The sequence below is a fragment of the Artibeus jamaicensis genome, unplaced genomic scaffold (genome assembly GCF_021234435.1).
Source record: "Artibeus jamaicensis isolate MK-2021 breed Jamaican fruit bat unplaced genomic scaffold, CSHL_Jam_final contig_2259, whole genome shotgun sequence".
NCBI classification, from domain to species: Eukaryota; Metazoa; Chordata; class Mammalia; order Chiroptera; family Phyllostomidae; genus Artibeus; species Artibeus jamaicensis.
This window is the reverse complement of record NW_026521468.1, coordinates 6,558,995-6,582,649: the sequence shown is the minus strand read 5'-3', so window position 1 is coordinate 6,582,649 and position 23,655 is coordinate 6,558,995. Positions and strand designations below refer to the sequence as shown.

Below are 23,655 nucleotides of genomic sequence, written 5' to 3'. Positions count from 1 at the left end.
CCTCTTAAACCTCCCACGGAGGGGAGCGGGAACACCCCTGTGTTCTGAGCCAAAAGGAAGATTCAAGAGGAGGAGGTCGGTAACTCTTATCTTTCTCACCTTGAGCCAGTTCCAAGAGGGCGAAGCAAAACCAACATCGCTTCCCACAGGTGGTGAGGGGCTTTACGGGAAGTGTGCCATCAATTTCTCCCTCCCCCAAACACTCACACCGGCCCCATAACGCACCCCTACAGGCCGCCGGCCCACCAAGCCCCCTACTCTGCAGAGCAAGACAAGGAGGGAAACTGGGCTGAAAAATGACGCCCCACCTCCGCCGCCAGGGGCCTTCAACGCTCTGCGCTTTCGTCACCCCCGGTGGACACCTACATCCTGTTTGTCGTTCCCCAGCGCGACAAACACCCCTGCACGCTGACTTCACTCCCGCCGGTGTCATTCCGAGGGCTGTGACCCCAGAGACAAGGCAGGGGTGTTGGACGCCAGTAAGCGCTGAGTTGAGTGCCTGGGCCACCCAGTGGCCTCCTGACCTCTGGCTGGCCATTAAAATGGAGGGCCATTCAAGGCACGCTCGCATCTGCTCAAATCCAGCCCCTTCACCCCAGGGTCTGAGCATGTTTCTCCTGACACCTCAGTTCCTGCCACAGCGCCTTTGGCCCCCACCCACCATGTGAGGCCCCCCCCCCGGAGCTCCGCCTTGATGAGGGGCGAGGGGCCGGGCCCTGGATCCCAAAGCCAGGTAAACAGCCTCTGTGGAGGGAGAGGCATTGACACCCCTGCAAACACGGCAGATGTCACCGGCGCTGCAGGAGAGACGTGCACGTGTCTTGGCGTCAAAGACAGGACTCTCCCTGGTGGCGAGTTCCCCGCCAGGCCGCAACATCTGCAGAGGGCTCATGGGAGGGTCTCGGATTTCCGCCCGCCCTCCGAGAAGCAGGAGGTGGGGGGAATATCTCAGGGGGAGGCACAGCCCCAGCAGGACCAGGGAGGTGGAAACGTGCAGGCTGTTGGGGGTCTCCCAGGGCCGCATCTTCTCACCAGAGTGTGGAGCAGGGAGGGGACACCAGGAGGAAGAGGGACTGGCGGCCAGTGTGTGGAAGGGGCGGTGGCCGCTGCCCCGGGCCAGTGGGCGGCACCAGCCCTGATCGGGAAGGGACTGTCCGCCTCTCCCGCCTGTCCCCATCTGCGCTCATGAGTGTGCAGTGGGCCTTGCCGGGCGTGTTTACACCAGAGAAGCTGGCCAGCGTCCTTGCTTTGCCTCCAGCGAGCCACTTCCGGGCTCAGCCGTCACCCCGAGTGACACCGGCTCCGGCCTCCGCCAAGCCACGCTCCGAGGGAGCACGCCGTGACAGTGTGCCCCCAAAAGGAAGCCCTTCCCGTTGCAAGTTCTGATGCAGGGCCGGGCCGGGCGGGTGTTGGGGTGGACGGACACGGCGTTGGGTCCACAGTGAAGCCGGAGCGGACCGTGTTGTCTCGCGTGCTCACAGCTGTAAGCCGACCTCTGCCCACTCTGGGTGTCTCTCCCCTGTCCCAGTCTAGGTCCCTAGAAGGCAGAGAGTCCCAACTGTGCCCCTGTAACTCCTGGACCTTTGTTTCCTCGTCCACAAAAGAGAAGACGAACGGCTACGTGGCTGTTCTCAAACCTTGGCCGGTGAACGGAACGCCCGGGGCACTGGTTCAGCAGGTCCCCAGGCTCAACCTCAACTCTGGGACTGAGGCCGGGTGTCGGCACCAAGTCTCACACCCTGCCTGAGAAATGCCAGGCGGCCCAGCGCCTGCATCCCGGGCCCTGGATCTCCGGGGAGTAAGGCCGGACCCCCGTGTGTTCTGGGCGACAGTGCAGGGGGCGGGGCGGACCACCTTCGCCATTCAGACAGCTGCCCACCAGCCTGCTGCTCAGGGGGGCGCCCTCTCCTGGGGCCGTGTGGGCACCTGCTGGCTCCGAGCCAGGGGTCAGACGCTGGAAGGAACAAATAATTCCCACACAAACAGCGAACGGAGAGGCAGTTTTCAGCAGCCGAGACCCCGTAAATCTTCACACGTTTTTTGAGTCTTGCTCACATCTCTTATCCGGCTTCACACAGGCCAACTACGTAAAGTCATTCCCTCCCCCCGCGGGCTCCCTGACCCGTGACCTTTCGGAAACCAGGGACTGCCCTTCTGTGGTTTACCCATAATCGGAGAAGCAGTGGGGATAAGAAAATTTATGGCAAGGAGTGACCTACCTGGGCAAAACCATGAAGAAGGCCTGGTGTCTGAAAGGGCGCAGAGGGGTGAGGGGGCCAGGCACCTGCTCCCTGTTTATCAGCTGTTATGTTGTCAGGCAGGGTCCCCAGTGGCCCCTGAAACCGGAGGACGCGGCTCACGCGGGGCCCCACCCAAGTTCACTTCCATTTGCACATGGATGTAGGCTGTGCTTCCATGGGGCTGGGGGGGGCGAGCAAGGCAGAGGGGTGTGCGGGCAAGGGGGGGAGACTTAGGAGCATTTGATTGTCCCTGTCAGCTCCCTGGTGGTTCCCTGAGGGCCTACTGTGTGCCACACACTGTTCTGTGGGCAGGAGGCGCACAGTGAACAAAACAGACGGGGACCTGCCATGTGTGTCACAGCCTGCGGGAGCTCGACCCACTCTGGGGGTTCCGGCCACAGACGGGGGCCGGGAATGACCCCTCCAGGCCTGCTCCCCCGGCCTCGGATCCCTGGCCTCCCGACCGCTCCCCCTTCCTCCAATCCATCCCCTTCCTCCAATCCATCCTCTCCGGCGAGACCTGCCTCCACCACCAACGCACCGCCCTCCCTGCTCAGCGCCCCCAGCGCCACACACATGCTCGTCACAGCGCCCGAGAGGTGGGAACGACCCTGCCGTTCACGGTGGGCAAACGGGCAACACGGCTCGGCCTGTCCGGACCCCCGAGCACTGCCCGGCCCTCAAAGGAAGGCACCCTGGCTGCTGCCGCAGAGTGGAACCTGAGAACACTGCACTCGGGGAAGCAAGGCAGATGCAAAGGACGAGTGTCAGAGGTCCAGGGGTTCGCGTAGACAGGAAGTGGAGTGGGGGGAGCCGGGCGGACAGAGGCTCGGGGAGGGGGGATGATGGAGAGGTTCTGGAGACCGGGCGGGGATGGTAGAACAGGAATGTCCTTCATGCCACTGAACTGGACACCTAACCATGGGTAAGACCGTAAATTTTACGTTTTCTGTATTTTGCCAAAAAAGTTAAATTAAAAAATGCAAACCCTAAATAAGACCAGGTCACTTAGCCCAAAACTTCTTCCACGGGAGGACAGAGCCCGTCCTGGCTCCTCCCCAGCCGCTGCCCCTCCCCCACCTGCTCCCCCCAGATGCCCCTTTGCATCCTGTGAAGGCACCAAGCTTGTCCCCACCTTGAGGGTCTTTGCAATTTGCTGTGACCTTGGCCTGACATGGTCATCACAGGCTGGCTCCTCCTTGTCACTCGAATTTCAGGTTAAATGCTACCTCCTCGGGGAGGCCCTCCCAGACCACCTGTATATAGCAGCCCCCCACCCCCGCCAGCTCCTCGGGGCCACCCTGTTTCAGCTCTCACACTGCACGGCCCCCGTCGGGTATGCTCCGACTGTTTCAGCCCCCGCCACCGGGAACTCGGCTTCATCGGGACAAGAACCCGCCCGTCTGGGTGGCGTGTGTGGTCCACAGCAGCTGTTCAGAGGACTGTGGAAGGAGGGATGGAAGGAGAGAAGGTGCGCAGAAATCACACGTGTACGCACTGTCACCACGGGGTCCCGGGGCAGCCATCTGGGAGACTGGAGACGGCCCTTCATGTGCAGGGTCTTGGGGAGCCGAGTGGCTGCGGTGCCCACAAACCTCAGCCAGCCCAGAGTGCTTGGCTGCTGGCCCGGTGCCCCACACTGGCCAGGGTAGGACTCGGGACACAGGCAGCCCCAGGAAGGCCTGGCCGGGGGACAGGGGAAGGCCCTCTGTCCAGCTGAGGCAATCCAGAAGGGTTCAGTGAGAGCTAAGGGGGCTGGGGGCCACACACGCCCCCACCTTCCATGGGTCCCCAACTACTTCCTGCTGCAAACTTTCTGCCTGAGGCAGAAACTGCAGTCAGAGGCTGGGGTGGGGGAGTCGGGGGGAGGCTGGCAGAGGTGGGAGAGCTGCAGAAGCCCCCCAACAGGCCCCACTGCCTACCCCCAGGCCAAAGCCCCCCCCGACCAAGGGGCTGGGAGCTTCCAGAACCCGCCCTTCCCGACAGCTGGTGGCTGGCTCTCCGCACCGTGGGGGCCGCGCCATGGGGGCCATGCTGCCGCCCAAGTGCCCGTAACCCCCTGGCTCATCTGCTGCCTCCCGCCCACCTCCCCGCCCGCAGGGTGGCCATTCCCAGCCGCCGCCTGTGGGGTCTGAGCCGGGGGCTCTGGGGAGGGTTGGGGGCCGATGACGGCTAGTGTGGCACTCGTTCCTGGTGCGGAGAGCGTGTGTGTCACTGCAGAATGCTGCCAGAGGGATCTGGTTTCCAAGGAAACGGAGTGGAGGTGTGGAGAGAAATGCCCGTCCTGAAGCCCAGCTCCCCAGGGGTGGGGGGGGGGACCCAGCCATAGCCCTGCCCTCGGGCTGGAGGCCAAGGCCCAGAGGCAGGCCTGCCTGGCAGCTGGAGAGAAGCCAGGCCAGGGGGCCGATGGCGGGCAGCAGCACGAGGACCCGTCTCCCCAGCGACAGCTGGCAGCACACCCTCGGTGCCGCCCTCCCCCCGTCCCTCCCCCGCAGGGCCGGCCATCCCGAGACTCACTCCGCAGCTAATTATTTTCCATGATGAACATGTTATTATGTCTTACACTCGAAATAATCAATTTGGAATCACCACTTTGATGAGTTAATGGGCACTTGGTGGGTGTCAGTTAGGACGGTCTCTGCGACGTGCGGTTCTATTTTTAACAGCCCTGCACTGAGGGACACGGGAGGACATGCTGAGTGAGTATGCAGGGCTCTCGGCTGGCTGCTCTGTCTGTCTCTCTCTGTTACCGCCACCAGCTCCTTTGTGCTGTGGGCCCAAGGGCGGGCCCACTGCTGAGCCCAGGTCCTGGGGGGTCCCCACCTGGCTAAGCCCTTGATGCCTGCTGCAGACTTAGTGTGTTCCCCTGAAATGCATAGGTTGGAGCTTAATCCCATTGGTGTCCTTGTGACAGGGACCCCAGAGCCCCCTTCTCCTTCCGCCCTGGGAGGACACAAGACGACCAAAAGACAAGATGACTTTCTGTGGGCCAGCTGGGGGGCCCTCACCAAATGCCGGCACCTTGATCTTGAAATTCCAGCCAAGAACCACGAGAAGTCGATCTCTGCCACTTGAGCCCCGAACCGCGACACCCTGTTAGGGGAGCGCACACCCGCCCGCAGCCCTGGAGGGCGGTGCTGCTTGTCAGCTCCCTCTCGAGAGGGGCGTGGGGGGTCTGGGACCCAACCGTGTCCGACCCCTCGCACCACAGACACCCCCTCGTCTGGCTCAGCACCAGGCCCCAGCCGGAGAATCTCAGTAGATAGACTACCTTTGCTGCAGACAGACAGACAACAGAAGGACAGGTGAACTGTCAAACACACAAAGAAGTGTGGAGGGGGTGCCGCACCCCCAGGCCCAACTCCAGAGGTGGTGGTGCAAAACCAAGCTTCCCAAATGAACTGAAATTTCAAGGGGGTATGGAGGGGGAGGCGTGGGGTGGGCACTGCTGCTTTCCATCCAGGCCGCCCTGCCCTGGGGCTCGGTCCTACACGCAGGGGCAGCTCTGGTGAGGAGACACCCGGTCAGCGAGGGGGGACGGGGCTGAGCCAGAACCGACACGGTCACTGGGCAGAACTGCGGGAAGCCTCCATCTCCCGCTGCACCTGTGCCGACCTCCTGGGGCCGGGCTGGCTCCCGCCAGTGGGCTCCTCACCCCCCAGGCCAACCCACGGGTCGCTGGGCCAAGGCTGGTGTTGAGTGCACAGTGCACCACTGCCCACGCACGCCGCAAATTCACCACCGTCCACGCTTCTGTGAGGACCCCACCGCAGCCCCTGTGGCCACCGGTCTTGCAGGGCCGGGCCGTCTGCCCTTGGCCTTCCCAATGCTGCTCAGACTGACCCTGCAGGCTGCCGTCCCAGTGCTCACACCCGCTCCCCACTGGCCTCCCTCCCTCCCTCACGGTGGGGGCAGCTGCAGGGGGCCATCCCGGGGCCAAGGGTAAAGCACGTGGCCTGAGTTAGGCCAACCCGTGTTCCCCGCCCCTTTACCTGCCACGGAGGCTGGTCCATAGGTGGGCACGTGAACCCACGCAGCCCAATTCACACAGGCCCAGGACCTCACTGGGCGTATCGGAGCAAGGCTCACTCTTGCTCACTCTCGCTCATGGGCGTGACCCAGAAAGTGTGGGGCCCAGAGGGCACCAGGACCTGCTGAAGACAGGACTCGGAGATGGAAACACGGCTGCTCGTGCGTGGTGCACGCACATGTTCACACATGCACACACGTGCGCGCACACCAACTGCCACGATGCTTGTGCCTCAGAGGCTCCAAGGCCGTACCCCCTGGAAAGTGACCGGCAGGTGGCCCAGTCCAGCCTGGTCTTCAAACACTGGGCAGCTCCCAGGTCTGTTCTCTCCGCTGCAGGCCCCCAGACAGGTGGACACAGAGGCCTCCCCCTGCGGCCAACTCCTCAGGAAGCCAGGCCGCCCGCCCTGGAGGGGAGAGGCCCAGGGCCACCTTCTCCAGAGCGGCTTCTGGAGGCATCAGGGGGACCGAGTCCTCTTCATTCCCAGCTGCATTCCTGGGCTCTCGGGCCGCCGCCCACCCAGGAGGAAGGAGCCCCCTGGACCTTCCTGCAGGTGCCCACCAGTCTCCAGGGCGCCAGCCTGCAGAGCTCTGGGAAGTCTACCCTCAAGGGCCTGCCAGTCTCTGACGGCTCCCTGGGGGGTCGGGACACTCATGAAACCGAAGAGCAGAGAGAAGAACTCCAGGGCACCGCCCTGAGCACTGAGGTGCCAGGCAGGAGCAGGGGGCAGGAGGCACCAACGGAGAAAAGTGAGTCCGCGCCTGTCGGTGTTGTGAACTGAAGTGGCTCCACCCACGCGCACAGGACCAGAGGCTGCGAGGCGGGGCCTGCAGAGGCCCGTGGGCGCGACCCCCCAGGAACCCAGGGGCTGTGCAGCAGGCACCGCAGTGCTGAGAGGCAGGCTCACGGAGGAGCCTCCAGGCCCCCACGCTGGCGTCCCCAGAGCCACCCTCGAAGGTCACCCATCGGGCTGAGAAATATTCACCGAGGCCCCAAGGTAGGTCACAGCTCAGGGCACAGGCGGCAGACACCAGGCCCTCGGGCCGAATGTGGCCTCCGCCTTGTTTCTGCCCAGCAGCAGCGCCCAGCTTCTTGCCCCTGGTTAAGGAGCAGTTACATTTATACAGTCCTAAAATTACATTCGGTCCTTTGAAGGCCACCTCGAGGCTGATGTGACCCCCAGTGAAAACGAGTTTGACGCCCTGGTGAGGTGACAAGGTCGGAGGGGGCTGTGGAGCAGAGGGGACGGCTGGGGGAGGGACATGAGAGAGACACAGGCTGAGCAGCGTCTTGAGAGGGAACAGGTGGATGCCGCTCAAGGGCGGTGCCTGTGCCCCGCAGCCGTGGTTCCCGAGCAAATAACCCAGTGACCCCTTCACCCCACAGTGAAAGGGGCCCCAGCCCTTCGACCTCCGTGCAGGCTGACTGAAGGCAAATAAATTCTCCCGTTTGTTTAAGGCAAGATCTGCACGGCCCAGAGCCCTGGGAAGGGGCCTTCTTCCTTCCACGTGGAACAGCCTGGGCGGGGGCGGGGGGAGCAGACCTCTCCTGTCCTGGGTGTTCTCCAAACACAGGTGTCCTGCTTTTACTAAGTCAGCGCCCACCACCGGGAGGTCCTGATCCGGCTCCTAGGGCTCGCCTGGCCCCTGGGACCCTGGTGCGGGTGCGGCCCTGGGACCTGACGGGCAGGTGCCAGGTGGGTGGCCAGGGGTCCTACCTGGGAACTGGGAGTCGGCTGCACAGAGCTGTGGTCTTTCCTGAGTGGCTGGTCCACGCGTCCCTCTGGGGAAGCCAAGGGTGGACGTCGGGAGACACAGGAGCCCAGGTGCCGCCCCAGGCCCCGGGGCACCCCCATTTTCAGCTTCCACAACTCCCAGTAGCTTCTCCAGCGGTCTCAGGCCCTAGCACTTGAGGAAGCAGTTCCTTTCCTGGATATGACCCAAGGCCCCTGGAGGGGAAGTCGCAGGTCTTACCCACGTGGTCAGGTGGGGACAGTGGAGACTGGAGCCGGCTGGGACTGAGTCTAAAGTCCCCGCTCCCAAAGCAGTCCTCTGGCAGGATGGCGTCCAGAGAAACCTCCGGGCTGTGAACTAGTCAGCTCCTTTCCAGAACCTTCCCTGGGTTCTCAGTCTGGCTGCGGGTCAGAACCAGCTGCAGATCTTTGAGAAAGGCAGGGGCCTGGGCGCCTCCCTGCGGAGCAGCCCTCTGGAGGCTGATTCTCACTGAGCTGAGCCCGGTCAGTCCCGGAGCCTCGGATGCACCGCTGGGCCCCGCCCCCCTGCTGAGCCGTGAACTTGGCTGGTCCGCTCCACTTCTGCAGGGGCTCCGGGGCCGACCAGAGGAGGAGCTGGGCATGCACAGGCCTGCGAAAGCTAGGAGCGCGTGCCAGGTGGACACCCAGCTCAGGAAGGGGCCGGCTGACAGAGGCCAGCGCGCGTCGTGGACGGGTGTGTGCCGGGCTCAGCCTGTCGGAAGCCCCTCCCAGCCAGCCCTGGTGGGCGGGGCCTGCTAAGTGGGCCCACCTGCGGGGCTGGCGGCTCACAGGTGCGGGTGGCAGCCAGGAGGGGGCGTAGAGGCGGCAGGTGTGTCCTTCCAGGTGAGGCAGGGCCAGAAAGATCCCGATGGCTCCCACCTGGACTCCGCGCCCCACTGTCTGGCACCAGGTGTTCACCGCGTGGGCCGAGGCCTGGCGGTCCTGGCCCTCCGTTCCTTCTCAGGTCCCGAGGCTGCATTCCCGTCCTGGTTCCCAAGGAAAAGACGGCTGGGAAACCCACCTGCTCTAGTTCCTCCACAAGCCAAGACAGGCCTGCAAATCACCGGCGTGGGGCTGAAGATCCAGCCCCAGGTGCAGAAGGGCGTCCCAGTCCCCGCCAGCGCCCGGGCAGCGCCCTCCGAGTTCCCACAGGTCCTCTCCACTCCGAGCCCCAAGCTCTGTCCAGTGCTGTGGTTGCACACGCCCACGTCCACTCCGAAACTTGTAGGAGAGCTGACGGAACCAGCAGCGGAAGCCTTGCGAGAAAGGGGCGGGAAGAAGTGTCCCCTGAGAACCTAGGTTTCAGAGACCAGCATCAGCATGGCGCCCAGGACGCCCCTGGCGTGGGAGACAGGGAGCAAGTGGGGAGCCCCCCAGCAGCGTTCTCAGCCTCTGCCTGTCCCCTCCACACCTCTAACAGTAGACTCACACCCATCCAGTGGGAGGGACACTGGGCAGAATGTCCACAGCTCGGTGTGGGGCCGGCAGAGGTGGGGCCCCGCCCACTGCACAGACTCAGAGGCCCCGCCCCCAGCTCTCCTCCACTCAGGGTTTTCCTTAGAGGCTTCTAGCCTGGGAGCCCCGCACTCCAGGCCCAACCAGGCTGGTTCTTCCAGGGAGCCCCCCAGATCACCCCGGATGGGTGGGAACTTGTCTCAGCGCCCATTATGCCCAGCACGCCCTAGGCAGGGCCGCTCTCTCCCTCTCAAACACGTGTGTCCTCACTGCCCACGTGAAATGCAAAGTGTGTCCCGTGAGACTTGGTTGGGTCCACTGTGCCCCATAGCCAGACCAAGGTCCACTCATCACAACTGCTTGACTGGATCAAGCACTGGGCTCAGAACAAGGCCGGTGTGTAACAGACCGCAGGTAACAGGTGTGTACCTTCCCTTTCTCTTGTCACCATAAAAAAATGCCAGAAAGGGAGCAGCCGACAACTCGAGTTGGTTATCTTACCAGTTCTCTAGGTTCTGCCCCGACGTGGGTCTCACTGGACTAAATCAAGGTGTCCGCAGGGCCACGCTCTTCCCGAGGCCCCGGGGAAATCGCCTCCTGGCCTTTTGCAGCTTCTGCAGGCCGTGGGGCTCCTTGGCTGGCGGCCCGCCCATGGTGGAAGCCAGCGCCGGGGCCTCTCTGGCCCTTCTTTCCCCACGCCGCTCTCGGACCGCAGGCCGGAGAAGCACCCTGCCTGCCTCTCCCACAGGCTCGTGCTTCGACGAGGATGCAGGGCGATCCAGAATGATCCCTTGACTCGAGTCTTCGAAGGCCCTTTGGCCATGTGAGGTGACATACAAGGGGGACCCCAAAAGTAGAGCGCACTCATAAAAAATTGTGTGCTTAGTCTTACCCGTTTAAGCTTCAGTCACCTTCCAAGTCCTTTCCATTCGATACAATACACCCGTCGAGACGTTTTTCCCACGGCTCAGAACAGTTTTCGAACTTGTCGATGTTGATGCCTTTTAGGGCATCTGTCATTGTTTTGTTTTGCTTCTTCCACATCGGCAAAACATTTCCCTTTGAGGGAAACAAACAAAGTTGCTCAGGACCAAATCAGGTGAACAGGGAGGGTGAGGCCCCGGGGGTCATGCTGTTGTTTGGTCAGAAACTGCTGACCACTCAGCACGTGTGGGCAGGTGTGCTCGTAAGTCACCCATCAGGAAACGGGCAGACATGTTGAATCTTAAAAAAAAAAAAAAGTCACTGAAGCCAAACGCAGCCTCTCACAACAACACCAGCTGGCGCACCGGTCCAGATGGGCTCCTAGAAAACTCCCCTAGTGGGGGAAGCCTGTACCACAAGGCGCCTGCCCTCCAGGAGATCATTTCAATTTGGGGGTCCCCCTTCACAGTCTCAGGTTACGGGGATTCAATGTGGACACCCTCCCCTGGCCGTATTCTGACCACCAGGGTGTACTGTAAACAGCCACAGAACTTGCGGGGGCAGGGGGCACTCAATGAATAAAAGTGAGACTCGCCATAGGAAGCCAAGTCGGCAGGGCTCTGCACCAAGGGCCTGCTCAGAGCGTTCACCATGCCAACGGGCGCAGCGAGTTTCCAGGACCGGGGTGCAGTGTGATGCAGTGAGACTGCGCCTCTGTGACCCTGGGACCCCTTCACGTTTGCAAGACCACCGGCACCTCCACAGTAGAGCCCCGCAGGTCTCAGGGGTAGGAGCTCAGGGCCGCCCCTCTCACCCTCTGCTCCCGACAGCCCTCCCAGGCCCGTTAGACTCCACCCCCTGGGCAGCAAGACTGAGGCAACTCTGCAAACTCCGCCTCCTTTCCAGCTGAGGCCAGTAGAGACCTCGTGGGAGGCCTCAAGCAGCCCTCATGGGTGTGGGCACCTCGGTTCCATTGGCATGGGACACTTTTGCATCCAGGACAGACACAGCGTTTCTGTCACCCTGCCCTTCACAGCAGCATCTTTCGTGATGGGAGACGGCACACACGTGTCCTCTGCAGCTTACCTGTCAAAACTCAGGGAGGCACATCATGGAAATGCCGCTAATCAGACTGGGGTGTCACCCTGAACCGAGACTCTGCCCCAGGAAGCCCATGACCTTGGGCAGACCCTTGGGCCACTCTGAGCTTCCCTTTCCTCTTCTGCTGGGGGCACAGCGTTAGGCAGACAGTTTGCACAACCTCTCCCAGCTCCGAGCTCTGTGTTCTCACCTTTAATGCCTTTCTGTATGGCCTCCCTGAGTCCATTCTGCAGGAGAATAACCCATTGCCCGCTGCTTATAAAAATGCCCGTGTTTCCCAAAGGGGCTGCTGTGTCCTGGCATCCTGTGGCCTGCTGACTTCTACCTGAAGCTCACGGCTCCCGGGAGAGAACTGTTTAATCTCATTGTACGGCAGCGTGATTGTTAGCTGCTCTTGGCCAGTGAAGCAATTCCAGCCATAAATAATAAGGTTGATTATAAAAATAATAACAGCACGATCCCCTCCCCGGTCATGGCGCTGGCTGCTTTTTTATTTTTTTAAATGCCACTCTGTGCCAAAAGCCTTCAGAAAAGGAGTTAATTAATATCCCTTGCTGAGGACTAATTCTCGTTTCAACATGTGGCTGTCATTTCCCTGTCATCATAGCTGATTTACAACAGGGTTTAATTAAATTCTCCCTCCATTATTCAGCGTTCTCCAAAGACGCCACCAGAGCGGCCGGGGGTGTTTAAAATGTCACCTGCTGAGACATATCACCTCTTCTTAAATAAATATGACAGTGATCAAACTTTGACTAATTACAGTGACTTGGTTATTTGTTTGTATGTTTTAATATTTAATTGCTTTCATGTTCATCCAATTACTGAGCGACAGCAAATAGAAATTAACTTTTTATCAGCGTGTTCGCAGCCCAGCAAGGAAGCGCCCAGAAGTCCCCGTGCACAGGGAACCCCCCACCCCCGCCCCGGGAAGGATGCAGACGCGCTCCCAGTGCAGAGCACGGGGCGATTAAATTAAGGGGGAACCCTCCCGGCTCCTGCCCCAACGCCCAGTCCGCACAGGGCGGCAGCCGGCCTGCCGAGCATCTAACTTGGCGCAGGCCCACACCGCCACCCTGTGGCCACTCGGTGCAACTGCCGCAGTGCGTAGGATGCCCTGGAAGGAGAGACTCCTTGGGGAGAGGTAAGCTAGTGTCTTCCAGTCCCCACGCTGGTAACCTGCGTTCCCCTCCTGAGTGGAGGCTCTGTCTTCGTGCTCCTCCAGCACTGGCAGTGGGTGGGCGGGGAGACCAGGCGGGGGCATCTGCCTCTCGTTCGACATTCTAGCATTCCCTGGGACAAAGGCAGCGCCTGAGACCACGTCCACTACATGTCCTGTACGTCACAAATCCCAGCACCTGGACACTCCGCCAGCTATGACCCAGGAGACGGAGTGAGCACACGGCTCATCACGAATGCCGTTCTGAGCAAACGCCTTCACCAGACCCCGAGTCGGCTGGCAGCGCCCCCGCAAAGCCAGGCCCCAGGGTGGTCTCGGAAACCCCGCCTGCTATCTTTGCCGCCCCCCCACGCCAGCACAACGCTCGATGTTTTGACACACGGCTTCCTCCCAAGCCTAACCTCAGCATCGCAGCAATGCTGCAGAATATTAAAAAAATGCTTTTTTAAAAGGAGGAAGAAGTAAGCCTTTCCTGCAACTCTTCAGCGATTCCAAACAGAATAAGACGGTTCTACCCCCAGTCTAACCCCACAGCCTCATGGGATGCTGGCTTGCCGTGCTCAACTTTCCAAAAATAAAAATAATCTTTTCAGGTACTTACATCTTATCTCCCCGGCTCAGCCGTAAGCTCTCCACAGGGCAGACCCAGAACTGGGCCGAGACTGAATCCGCCGGCCAGCCTTCTGCCCAGCAGCCCATGAGTGGCCCTCGGAGGTGGTTCTGGCCCACAGGGGGCAGCCGGGGTCGTGTGAGGAAATGCCCTGTGCACTGTGCCCTGGGCGCCGGCTGCGCACACTGGGGATAAATGACAGTGTGGAGTCTCTGTCCTTGGGGCTGGAGTGTGGGGGTCAAGGTGTGGGGTGGGGGGACAGCGCCCCCAGGAGCACTGCCAAACCCAGGGACTGGGCTGAGGACACAGCAGAAGCTTGCTCCGGAGGCCGCATGAACTATCGGCTAGGGAAAGAGCAGGGACAGTTTTCGGGTAGCGAAGAATAGGAGGCCGTGTGGACATTTCTCCTGGGGACTCAGGACTTATGCAAATGCACCCAGCTCAGAACTAGAGATGCTAATTGGTGCCGCAGGCGCCTCCCTGGTCAGGGGTCAATGTCGGCTCAGCACCGGCTCAGCACCTGCGTTAACCTTTCCGTCAAGGTCTCCAAGGCACTCACAGGCTGTCCCAGCCACTCTCTTCAGATCCCAGAGGTTTTTACCTTGAATTCAAATCGAGTCTTTATTTCTCTCTCCTCTCTGACTAATTCCCCTTGACAGGTGAGTCCTTGGAGGAAGCCACAAAGCTTTCAGTCCGGTGGCCTGGCCGGCAACCACTGGGAAACCAGGACAGAGGGGTGGCAGAGAGTATGGCCCCAAGGGCTTGCACCTTACCAGGTGCTCCCCCTGGGTCCTCCACCCTTCCTGAGGCACCAAGACCCAGCACACCCAAGCTCTGCACCACACTCAGCAAGAAGCGGCTCCTCACCCCACACAGACCTGAGCCCTGAACTGCATTGTGGGGAATCGCTGGCTGGAGCTCAAGGTCAAACAAGGGCCCTGGCAGCCGAGAAGTCGGCAACTGGCCTTCTGAGCCTGACCTGACGTGCCTGACTCTCCCAGAAGGCAGCCTAGTGTGGACCACAGGATCTGCAGCTCGACAGCCTGGGCTTGGCGACCAAGGGCATGTAAAGTGAGCCTCAGTTTCCCTACCTGTAAAATGGGAACAATTCTAGGACTCTGTCTGTGGGGTTGCTGGAGGACTGGGTGAGATAGCCCAAGGGGTGTCTTGTTCCGCACTGAAGCCTGCTCCTTAGTCAGCCCCTTCCATCGCCCCAACAGCCCCGAGGGCTGGCTCGTCTCCCATGTCCACAGTGACCAGGCGGAGCCAGGTTGGCAGCTGGGAAGCAGGGGAGGCGGGCCAGCAGCTCCAGCCACGGGCCCCTGACAGCTGATGAGGCCCGTGGGCCCTTTCGCAGACACAGTGTTTTCCAGTGCGTGCCACAAAGCACTGAGAATGACAGCAGTGACCGGTGGAAGTGACGCCAGTCCCCACAACAGCTTTAGAGATCGGGGCATTACGAGGGCTCCGTGATCAAGGATCATCCGATGACGCACATAATTCCAATCGAGAACAAGCATGAAGGCTGCTTTCAGGTACTCGCCGCAGCTAGAATGTCGCAGAGAAGCCTGTGAGGGTGTCGGTTCCCGTCCAGAGGGAAGGAGACGCTGGATTTTGGTGGCAGCCTCCTGACACAGAAGACATCAGTCTGCCTGGTCCAAGCGCCTGGACTTCTGGAACTTTCCCCATCTGCCCCAGTAGGCCCCCCGGGGGCCAGGGCAGGGACCCCGGCCAGGCCTCTCCCTCTCGCCCCCCAGCAAACATCAGCTACTGTTATTTGGGGTTTGGACCCCTCCCAAAGGTCTGCAGGCATCTACTGACTCACTTCCTCAGCGGGGAAAATAAACGCCCATCCAGGCAAGGGGCTCCGTGTTTTCCAGGCAGCCGCTGGTGGTCCCCGGACCCTCACCTCCCTGCTAAACAGAACGCAGAGTCCTAGCCTTTCCACAAGCTCTTTCCAGGGGAAATCGTCTCGCTATCCTCACGAGTACACAGCACTTTGGAGGAAAAAGAAAAAACAGTGAGCAAAAGAGGACCACGTAGGAACACAAAGAAAGCATCTTTCGCAGACCCCAAAGTCGGCAGGCAGCTTTGATCCCTCACACCCCACACCCTGCTCACAAGCCCCATTACTCCAACGGGCGGCCAGTCCCCTACCAGAACGGGGGCCCCCCCCCCCCCAGGCCGGCAGAGGGCAGGAGGAAGGCGGGAATATCACAGTGATGTTATTTGATTACGCTAATTACTAACAATGGCCCCAACCAGGAACATGACCACAAGCCAATTCATTTTAAAAGCTATATAATAGTGTTTAGAATACAGAATTAATTTTTATAGCCACTGGAGCCATTGAATTTCCACTGCAATACAGATTTATTACAAATTAAATAAATTTCCCTCCGAGTGCTCAAAGCAAACCCACGGTGACCGGCCCCTCGCGCTACGCTGGACACCGAGGGCGGGTGTTCCAGAGGCTGCCGCCCCACCCTGGTGTACAAACACCATTTTAAAAATCGTGCTTTAGAGATTAAAACATCGTAATACCAAAAATGCCCTGGGCAGGTAGCTCGGTTGGTTGGAGCATCACCGTGGGCAGCAACGGGATGCTTCCATCCCCGGTCGGACGGCGTAGGAGGCGCCTGAGTGATGTCTCTCTCACACTGAAGTTTCTCTCAAATCAATAAACATATCCTCGAGTGAGGAGTCAGAAATAAAGAGCAAGATGGTGCTTCAGGAACGCACCGTGGGGGGAGTGTGGCCGGCAGCGGCCTGGGGTGCGGAGACTGCCCACGAACACGCCCTGCTGGGCCCACACGCACATTCGGGAAGCCTTTCCCCGCCCGTCGGAACGGACAGTTTCCGGAGCCTGGGACGCAGCTTTAGAAACTCATTTTGGGTTCGTTCTTCCGAACAGGTTCTGCGTGAGTCAGCTCGGGCTGCCTCGAAAAAGCGCCCCAGACCGGGCGCTGTGGAGAGCGGTCCCCAGGGCCGGAGGCCGAGGTCGGGGTTGGCTTCTGCTGGGGCCACTCTCCACGTCGACAGCCACCTCCACCACACGGTGGTCTCGTCCCCCTGTGTGTGTCTGTGCCCCAATCAGCTCTCCTGATAACACTCCAGTCACACTGGGTTGGGGCCCTACGGAGGTCACCCGTCATCTCTTTGGAGGCCCTCCCTTCACACACTCTCACGCCCCGCAAGGTCGGGGGGACACAGCTCAACCTGTACCATGTCACCCAGTGGGGGGGGGCTTCCTGAGAACCAGGGGTCGTGGGGGGAGGACACCTGGTTCTGGCCACTGGCTTTAATTATCTTTAAGAACAAAAACTCCAGAGGATGATTTTTGAAATAATAATACATCAAACAGATGTCTCCGAGGCAGAGAGAACATTCCGGGAAGTTCCAGACCTGAGGAGCTGTGCTGGTTTCCAGGGTCAACCTCAGATGCCCCTTGAGGCGGCCAGGAATATGGGGGAGAGGGCAGCCCCGCCCGGGCCTGGCAAGCAGGGGGGGCACCCAGCCCTCTGGCAGCCCCTCCCCCAGCCCTTCCACTGGCTCATTAGCAGCCACTGTCAGCTCTTTAGGAGCCGACCCCCCTCCAGGACCGGCTACTGGGGGATGGGGTGGGGGAGGGGGGATGGTGCAGGCAGGAGACGGGGCCTTCTGACAGCTGTCAGGCTACATCACCTGCTCTCCTGAGAGACAGACAGTCCCCCTAATGGTGCCGGGCAGGCGGCCCCCACAGCTCTGCCGTCCTGCTTTTCAAGGACCAGGAGAGCAGTCATGGCCAAGGGCACGTTGGGGGGGCCTCGGCCAGCCTTAGAACCAAGCTCGGCGCCACGTGGTGCATCCTGGGAGGCTTGGCTGGGGAGGGCGGATCCCTGACCCTGCCGGATCCTCCCCTTGGGCAGCAGAGAGGAAAGGCGGTACCCAGCTCCCAGGGGACTGCGTCTTCCCCGGGGCTCCAAAGGGGCAGTTCCAGGGGCCCTGCCCCCATTTTATGAATTACTGTCACCCTGTTTATGTCATTTGTCATTATCGTCGCTGCCCCTGCACCCATCCTGCTCTGCACCAAGACTTGGAGGGCCCCCTGCGAGCCCCACCCTGGGCTTCCCTGAGCTCTTGGCCCTGCTGGCCCTTGCCTGCTGGGGGTGAGGGGACTTCCTTCCCAACAGCAGCCACCCTGCTCCCTGTCCCTCTGTCCCTCGGTGCCACCCCCCACTTCACCCTGTGGGAGGAATGTGGAGAGGAAGCGAGGGAAGAAAGTGTGGTTCGGAGTCCACGGGTGTGGCTGGGCCTGAGGACTCCGGGTCTTCCCACTCTGCGGGGTGGGGGTGGGGAGGGGTGGGAGTGGCAGGGGTGGGGGGAGGGGGATTGGGGACTCCCAGCTGCATTGCAGCCGGACTGTGTCTTTGTGGGCACGGACTTGGCAGCTGCCCAGCCTGCCTGCCTCGGGCGGCCACTGGGCATGCCTGCTGCCGGCCACTCCAGGCTGGGTGACCCTCCCCTCGACTTTTGTTCTCTTTCCAAAACTGCCGTGTTCTGTCCAAAAGTGGGAGTGAGGCCCTAGGGCCCACGCCCAAGACAGAAGGGGCTTCCGCATGGAGCCCATTGAGGGAGGGACTGGGCAGAGACCAGAGCCCCGCCCCGCTCCTCAGATTCCCCCCTCCCCCACACTCATGCCCGAGGGCATTGTCTGGGCTCAGGGCAAAGCGGCAGCAGGAGTCAGATGCCCTGCGCCCACACCGCTGCCCCTGGGCACCCAGACAGATGGGGTTCGCCTCCCCGGGACCCCTGGGTTCAGAACAAGGACACGCCTTGGCTCTGATGAAGGCGACGTCAGTTAACCAGATGAAGACCCACGTGGGCGGTGGGAGGGGCGTGGAGGGGGAGGAGGCGCCGTGCAGGGCGGGGGAGGCTGGGCGGAGCTGCGTGAATGTGTCCGGTTTCTCCTTCCAGGACAGGGAGGCGGTGCCCGGCCTGGCGCCCACGTGGGGGGCGGAAGGACTCCGGCCCGGGCGCTGCCTTCCCAGGGCAAGCGTGGATTTCAAATCCAAAGGCTCTGCCCAGAGCCCAGGGGGGCCTCCGCGGGCCTGGGGGCGCTCGGAGTGCCTGGGAGGCTCCTTCTGTCCGCAAAACCGAGCCGAGCATTGCAAGATGGGTCCTTCCTCCTCCAGAATATTCTGCTGTCGCCGTGCAAAACCCCCTCCCTAACTCAGAGTCTCAGGGGTCAGCCACCGCCACGGAGACCTGGCAGGAGGCAGGCTGGGTCGGGGAGAAGTGCCAGAACGAACTTGACCCTCTGGGAGGCCTGTACCTGGGGGTGGGAAGTGCTGGAATGTCACAGCCACTTCCCAGGTGGCTCCTGGACGCTCCTGAGACCCGCACCCTGCTTTCAGCTAGAGGTGGGACCCGACCCGGCAGGACACAGCACCTCCGCCTTCGGGACGCCTGCCACCAGGGAACTGAGCTGACCCTCGGGTGTCCCATGGAGCAGGATCTGGGCCGAGCGGGCAGACAGTCGGCAGCCAGTTGAGGCAAGGGCCAGGCCCTCAGGTCAGCAAAGGCACAGCTGTGGGTGCAGGTGGCAAGGAGTGGCTCCATCTGAACGAGGCTCTCCTGGAAGGTGAGGGGACAAAGAAGCGGCCAGATGTGAGTTCAGGTGGGGGCGGGGGGGGGGGAGCTGAGCACCCAGAAAGGAAAGCCAGCAAGAGGGGCTTTTGTCCCAGGCCACGGCTGTCACTCCCTGGGACACCAGGACAGGCCTGGGGCTGCAGGGAGAAGCCACAGAGCCACCAGGCTGGAGCGGGCTCAGGGCTCAGGTGTGTGAGGCCAAACTCTCCAAATCACTGGCCGACCCTTAAGTGAGGGAGGCTTGGAGTGGCCTCCAGGAAGGCAGAACAAAAAGTCAAAAATCTGAACAGAAACAAGGGCAGCGCCACCCCCCAGGGGCCGCAGACCCTATGGGCAGATAAAAGGATTAGAAAAATGAACAGAATCCAGAGTTACTGCCACATATTACTTACAACGTCCGGTTTTGCCCCCAAATTATAAGACATGCAAATACACGGGGAAGCGAGAGCCGCGCCCAGAGGACAGAGGACGGAGAGCGGGGAGGGTGGCATCCGTGTGTTCTGGCAGAGACTGGCTTCCTAATGGCCCCCAAGACCCAGGGAGGTGACGACTTCCAGGGCTGCCATCCACACCGGTGACCACACAAGACTCAGAGCTTGGAAGGCGGCACAGAGCCAGCTGCTTTTCCACCGGGAGCTGCCGAACCTCATTTCACCGTTGAAATCCCTGAAAAGCGGCGCCGGCGTGTTCTGCACACTTCCGTGAGCTCTGCTCTGGGCTGACTCGGAGTGGGGGAGGGGGAGGGGTGGGAATGGGGGGGGGGTGGGGGGCAAGTAGCAGCCTTTGGAGCATTAAAGGCAGAGAGCTATTAAAGCTGCACAGTTTTTAAAAGAGAGCGAGTACAAAGAATGACGAGAAGCCCCCTAAATTACAAGTGTGGGTTACAATAATTGCTAAATTACAGAGCTCCAACTTTATTAGACACACACACCCTCCGCTCCCCGGGTTTTCAAAGGCTGTCTGGAGCTGACAAAGCCAAAAAGCTCTGTGAGGAGCCCGGTGTGGAGCTGGGGGGCTCCTGGGGGCTCCCCCCACTGCGTGGGTGAGGCCGGGACACAGAGATCGGGCAAATTCCCCTGGAGGAACAGAGCCACGCGTGGCGGGTCTGGAGCTGGGATGGAGGCGTTTTTCAAATGCGCGGAAGCCGAGTGGCCAGTGGGCCGTGGGTCTGGGTCCTGGGATGTCCGTGGGGTCTTCAGAGGGGCTGCTGCGGTTCGCGGAGCAGCCCCTCGTCAGGCCCCTGCCCCTTGTCCGTCTCACCATCTGCAGCTGTAACTTCAAAGTCTCAAGCCCAAGAGCCAGGCCCCTGCGGGTTCCCTCCCTCCCTGCGCAGATGCTGTCCTGTTCTGTAGCGCTCACCTACCCCCACCCCACCCCTGCCACACACGCGGGCCTGGGCCGCCCACCCTTCCCGCTTACACACACCTCACGTCTCTCATGCTGGCCTCTTCTCTCCGAGACGGAAGGAAGAGACCTGACCCCGTCCCACTGGCAAAGCATCTGCAGTGAGTGGGGAAGTGAGTCCAAGCTCAGGCCCAGCTCAGCTGCAAGTCCGAGTGCCTCTGCCCCTCCCACTAACGGCCCGATGGAGGAGGGGGCCTGCTCTTTTTCCGGGCGGAATATATTTACATTAGCCCTGCCTCGTGGGACTCAGGATTGAGTGCCAGCCTGCGAACCATGAGGGTCACCAGTTCCATTCCCAGTCAGGGCACATGCCTGGGTTGCGGGCCAGGTCCCCAGTTGGGGGGCATGTGAGAGGCAAATACACATTGGTGTTTCTCTCCCTCTCTCCCTCTCTTATAAATAAATACAATCTTTAAAAATATATATTTATATTGCACACTACTGTTTTTCTACACATGACGTCCGAGGGAATAAATACATTGTAAGACATGCAAAGAAAAAGGAAAGTGGAACTCATAATCAAGAGAAAAAGTTAGGTACAAGCAGACCCACAGGTGGCCGGGACATCGGAATGATCGGCCAGGACTTTAAATTTGTTATAGGAAAGGCAGGACGGGACCCAGCGGGGAAGGCAGCCGGCCTGTGCGGACAGGTCCGGACAGCAGGGGGCGCAGCAGGCGGGGCTGGGAACCGCTCCTCCGCCTCTCCGGGGTCAGCCTGCCTCGACCTCCGGTTTGCTTTCGTTCCTTTGGCTCCAGGGCAGAGGAGCCGGAGGAGGCCAGCGCAGGACCTTCCTCTCTGTTTCCGATGCTGGATGCTGATGACGACGCTGACGGTGGTGGTGTTGAGGACGTCTTAGTCGGCTTGGGCTGCTCTACCAAAATGCGGTGGCTGGACAGAAATTTCCCTCCCACAGTTCCAGAGGCCGGGAGCCTGGGATCAAGGTGCTGGCAGCTACGGTTCCCCTGCAGACGGCCACCTGCTCCCTGCGTGCCCAGTGGCCTTTCTGGGGCTCAAGCACGGGGAGAGCGAGCTCTCCAGTCTCTTCCTGGTCTCAGAAGGACCCTAATCCCACCCTGAGGGCCCCACACGCATGACCTCATCTAACCCTGATCCCCACAAGAGTCTCCCCTCCAGCACCGTCCGAGTGGGGAGCAGGGCTCCAGCCCGTGAACCGGAGGGGGACACAGATATGGGGTTCCCAGTAGCAGTGACCATGTGGGTGACGTCAGTGAGACCACCCCTCGAAACCGTCCTGTGTGTTGGGTAGTTCACCATCATTTCTCGCATGGGGAAACTGAGGCAGGGACCTATGTTCAGTCCCTGGCTCAGAGCCCCCCAGCTGGCAGGCGGAAGGACCAGGGTGCCAAGCCGTCCTGAGGACGCCGCCAAGTGCAGACCTTTGCAAACCAACACAGGCCAGGGGCCTGCAAAACACGCAGGGAGTGGGGGTGGCGGGTGGGGGGCACACCCCGCGGCTGAAGATGGCAGCCTCTAGGGAAATAAAACTGAGGCGAAAACCCCCGCCCCCCCCTGCCTTCCCGGGGGCTGACTCTCAGGAACGGGCTGCAGGTTTGCAGATGGTCCGGGGCCCTTTCTTCTTTGCCCACTTGGGTGTGCGCTAACGGGTGACTCTGGTTCCATGGCTGGGCTCCGTGAGGCGGGTGTCATAACGCTGCCAGCGTGTCACCTCCTGGCCTGTTCCTCTGCTCTGCCCCTCAGGGCGCTGGTCCCGCCCCCACGGTCCAGGGGGCAAGCCCACGCCAAGCCCCAGCCGGGCAGGCTGTCAGGGCCTGTGTGCTCCCCATGCTGTGTGCACTGTGTGTGGCGGGGGGGGGCTTGCGTGTGTACCGGAGTCTCCCGTGGGCACACACTCCCCACTCTGAGGCCACACACGGCCCGGCACGGTGCCATTTGAGGGGCCGCACTCCGGCCGGGCCCCGCCCAGAGCGGGTGGCAGGGCAGAAGAGCTGCCCCAGAGGCACCGAGTGAGGCCCCTGCAGGAGGAAGCCGGGGTCCAGCCCCTCCACCGCGCTGCCCCGTGGCTCGCAGCCTCAGTTTTCCCGTCTGTGCAGTGGACTCGGCGGCCTCCGATGTGCCCTCTCCAGAGGGACCATGTGGGTGAGAATCTCTGCAAACCGAGCCCTGGGAGTTGGGGCTCCCGGTGACGGGGCACCAGGAGGCGGCCAGGACGGGTTGGAGAAGGAAGCCACGTGGTGGGGCCGTCCCAGCCCCCAGAGTCGGGGCAGAGTCTGGATTCTGAGCTGTGTCCACTGTGGCCAGAGGCGAGGACACCCATTCCCCAACCCCCACTGCCCAGGGGGCCCTGACTGCTGAGCCTAGACTGGGCCCCACCTCTCCACACGGCAGTTCCTTCGGGAACTTGCTTCCTGGGATGGACTTGGAGGCAGCTGTTCATCAGAGCCATGGACGGAGCGAGCCTGCAGCAGAATGGGGGGCAGGCACCTGCTGGGGGTGAATGGGGGGTGGGGGTGGGGGACCCCTGCCGGGCGGGACCCAGACACAGCGCCTCCAAACTCCTCGGCTGCGCACACGGGCGTCTGCATGGCTCCCACCCTTCCCGCACGCCCCATCTCCCTCCCCTCAGCACCCCCAAACCACAGGGACGGGGAGGATGGTCGGGGTGTTTCATTTCTTCGTGGTGGGTTTCCTCCTGGCGTTTTCCACACAGTCTACGTTGTACAATGTGCCTTAGAAAGTCGTGTTTAGAATGGGGAGGGGGCCGTCCCTGGTCAGGACCCAGAAGGAGCCCCATCAGCCAGCTTCCCTCTGGCTTCCGCCCAGGCGGAGCCGGGCGCACCCCGGGCCTTCAGGCGGAGCGGGGACACACCCAGGGCAGGGGCTGGACAAGCCTCAACCGCCCGCCTGCTCTATTTTTCTGGCTCGTTTCAACTCTGCAGCCAAGCAGGGGAGGCGTCCTTGGGAAGCCCCCCCCCCCCCCCGGTACAGAGAGAGCCCACGGGGCTGCCCCTGAAATTCTATGTCCTCGGAGCCCAGTTCGGAATACGTGAAGTCGGCTGAAATTATTGTCAAACGCTGACCAGGCCCGAGGCTTCCGTCCAGTGACTGTATGTCCAGGGCCGCACCAACGGGAGCAGCTCCCCGAGCGGACTTCTCAAAGACTCCGGCACCCGGGGCGTCTGTCGGTTCGCTGTTCACTCCCCACCCCCAGTCTCACACCCAGTGCCTCTCCATCCCCGAAGGAGACGGAATAAACCCCCAGCACCGCCCCCCGCCCCCCACACGCTGCGGCGCGTGGACTCTCACCAGGAGGCCCGTGAAGAACTCCACCCCGAGCCTTCCAAG

The 23,655-nt window shown here is 61.4% G+C and overlaps 1 long non-coding RNA gene across 1 annotated transcript; it reads right to left on the bottom strand.

Moving 5' to 3' along the window:
• Nucleotides 1–8,917: 8,917 nt before the first annotated feature.
• LOC128626783 (uncharacterized) lies at nucleotides 8,918–14,174 on the bottom strand. The gene is made up of 4 exons (XR_008390837.1): nucleotides 13,895–14,174; nucleotides 13,285–13,478; nucleotides 10,371–10,537; nucleotides 8,918–9,279 (listed from the first exon to the last, which is right to left on the bottom strand). It is a non-coding gene; the product is annotated as an uncharacterized LOC128626783 (long non-coding RNA).
• Nucleotides 14,175–23,655: the final 9,481 nt, after the last annotated feature.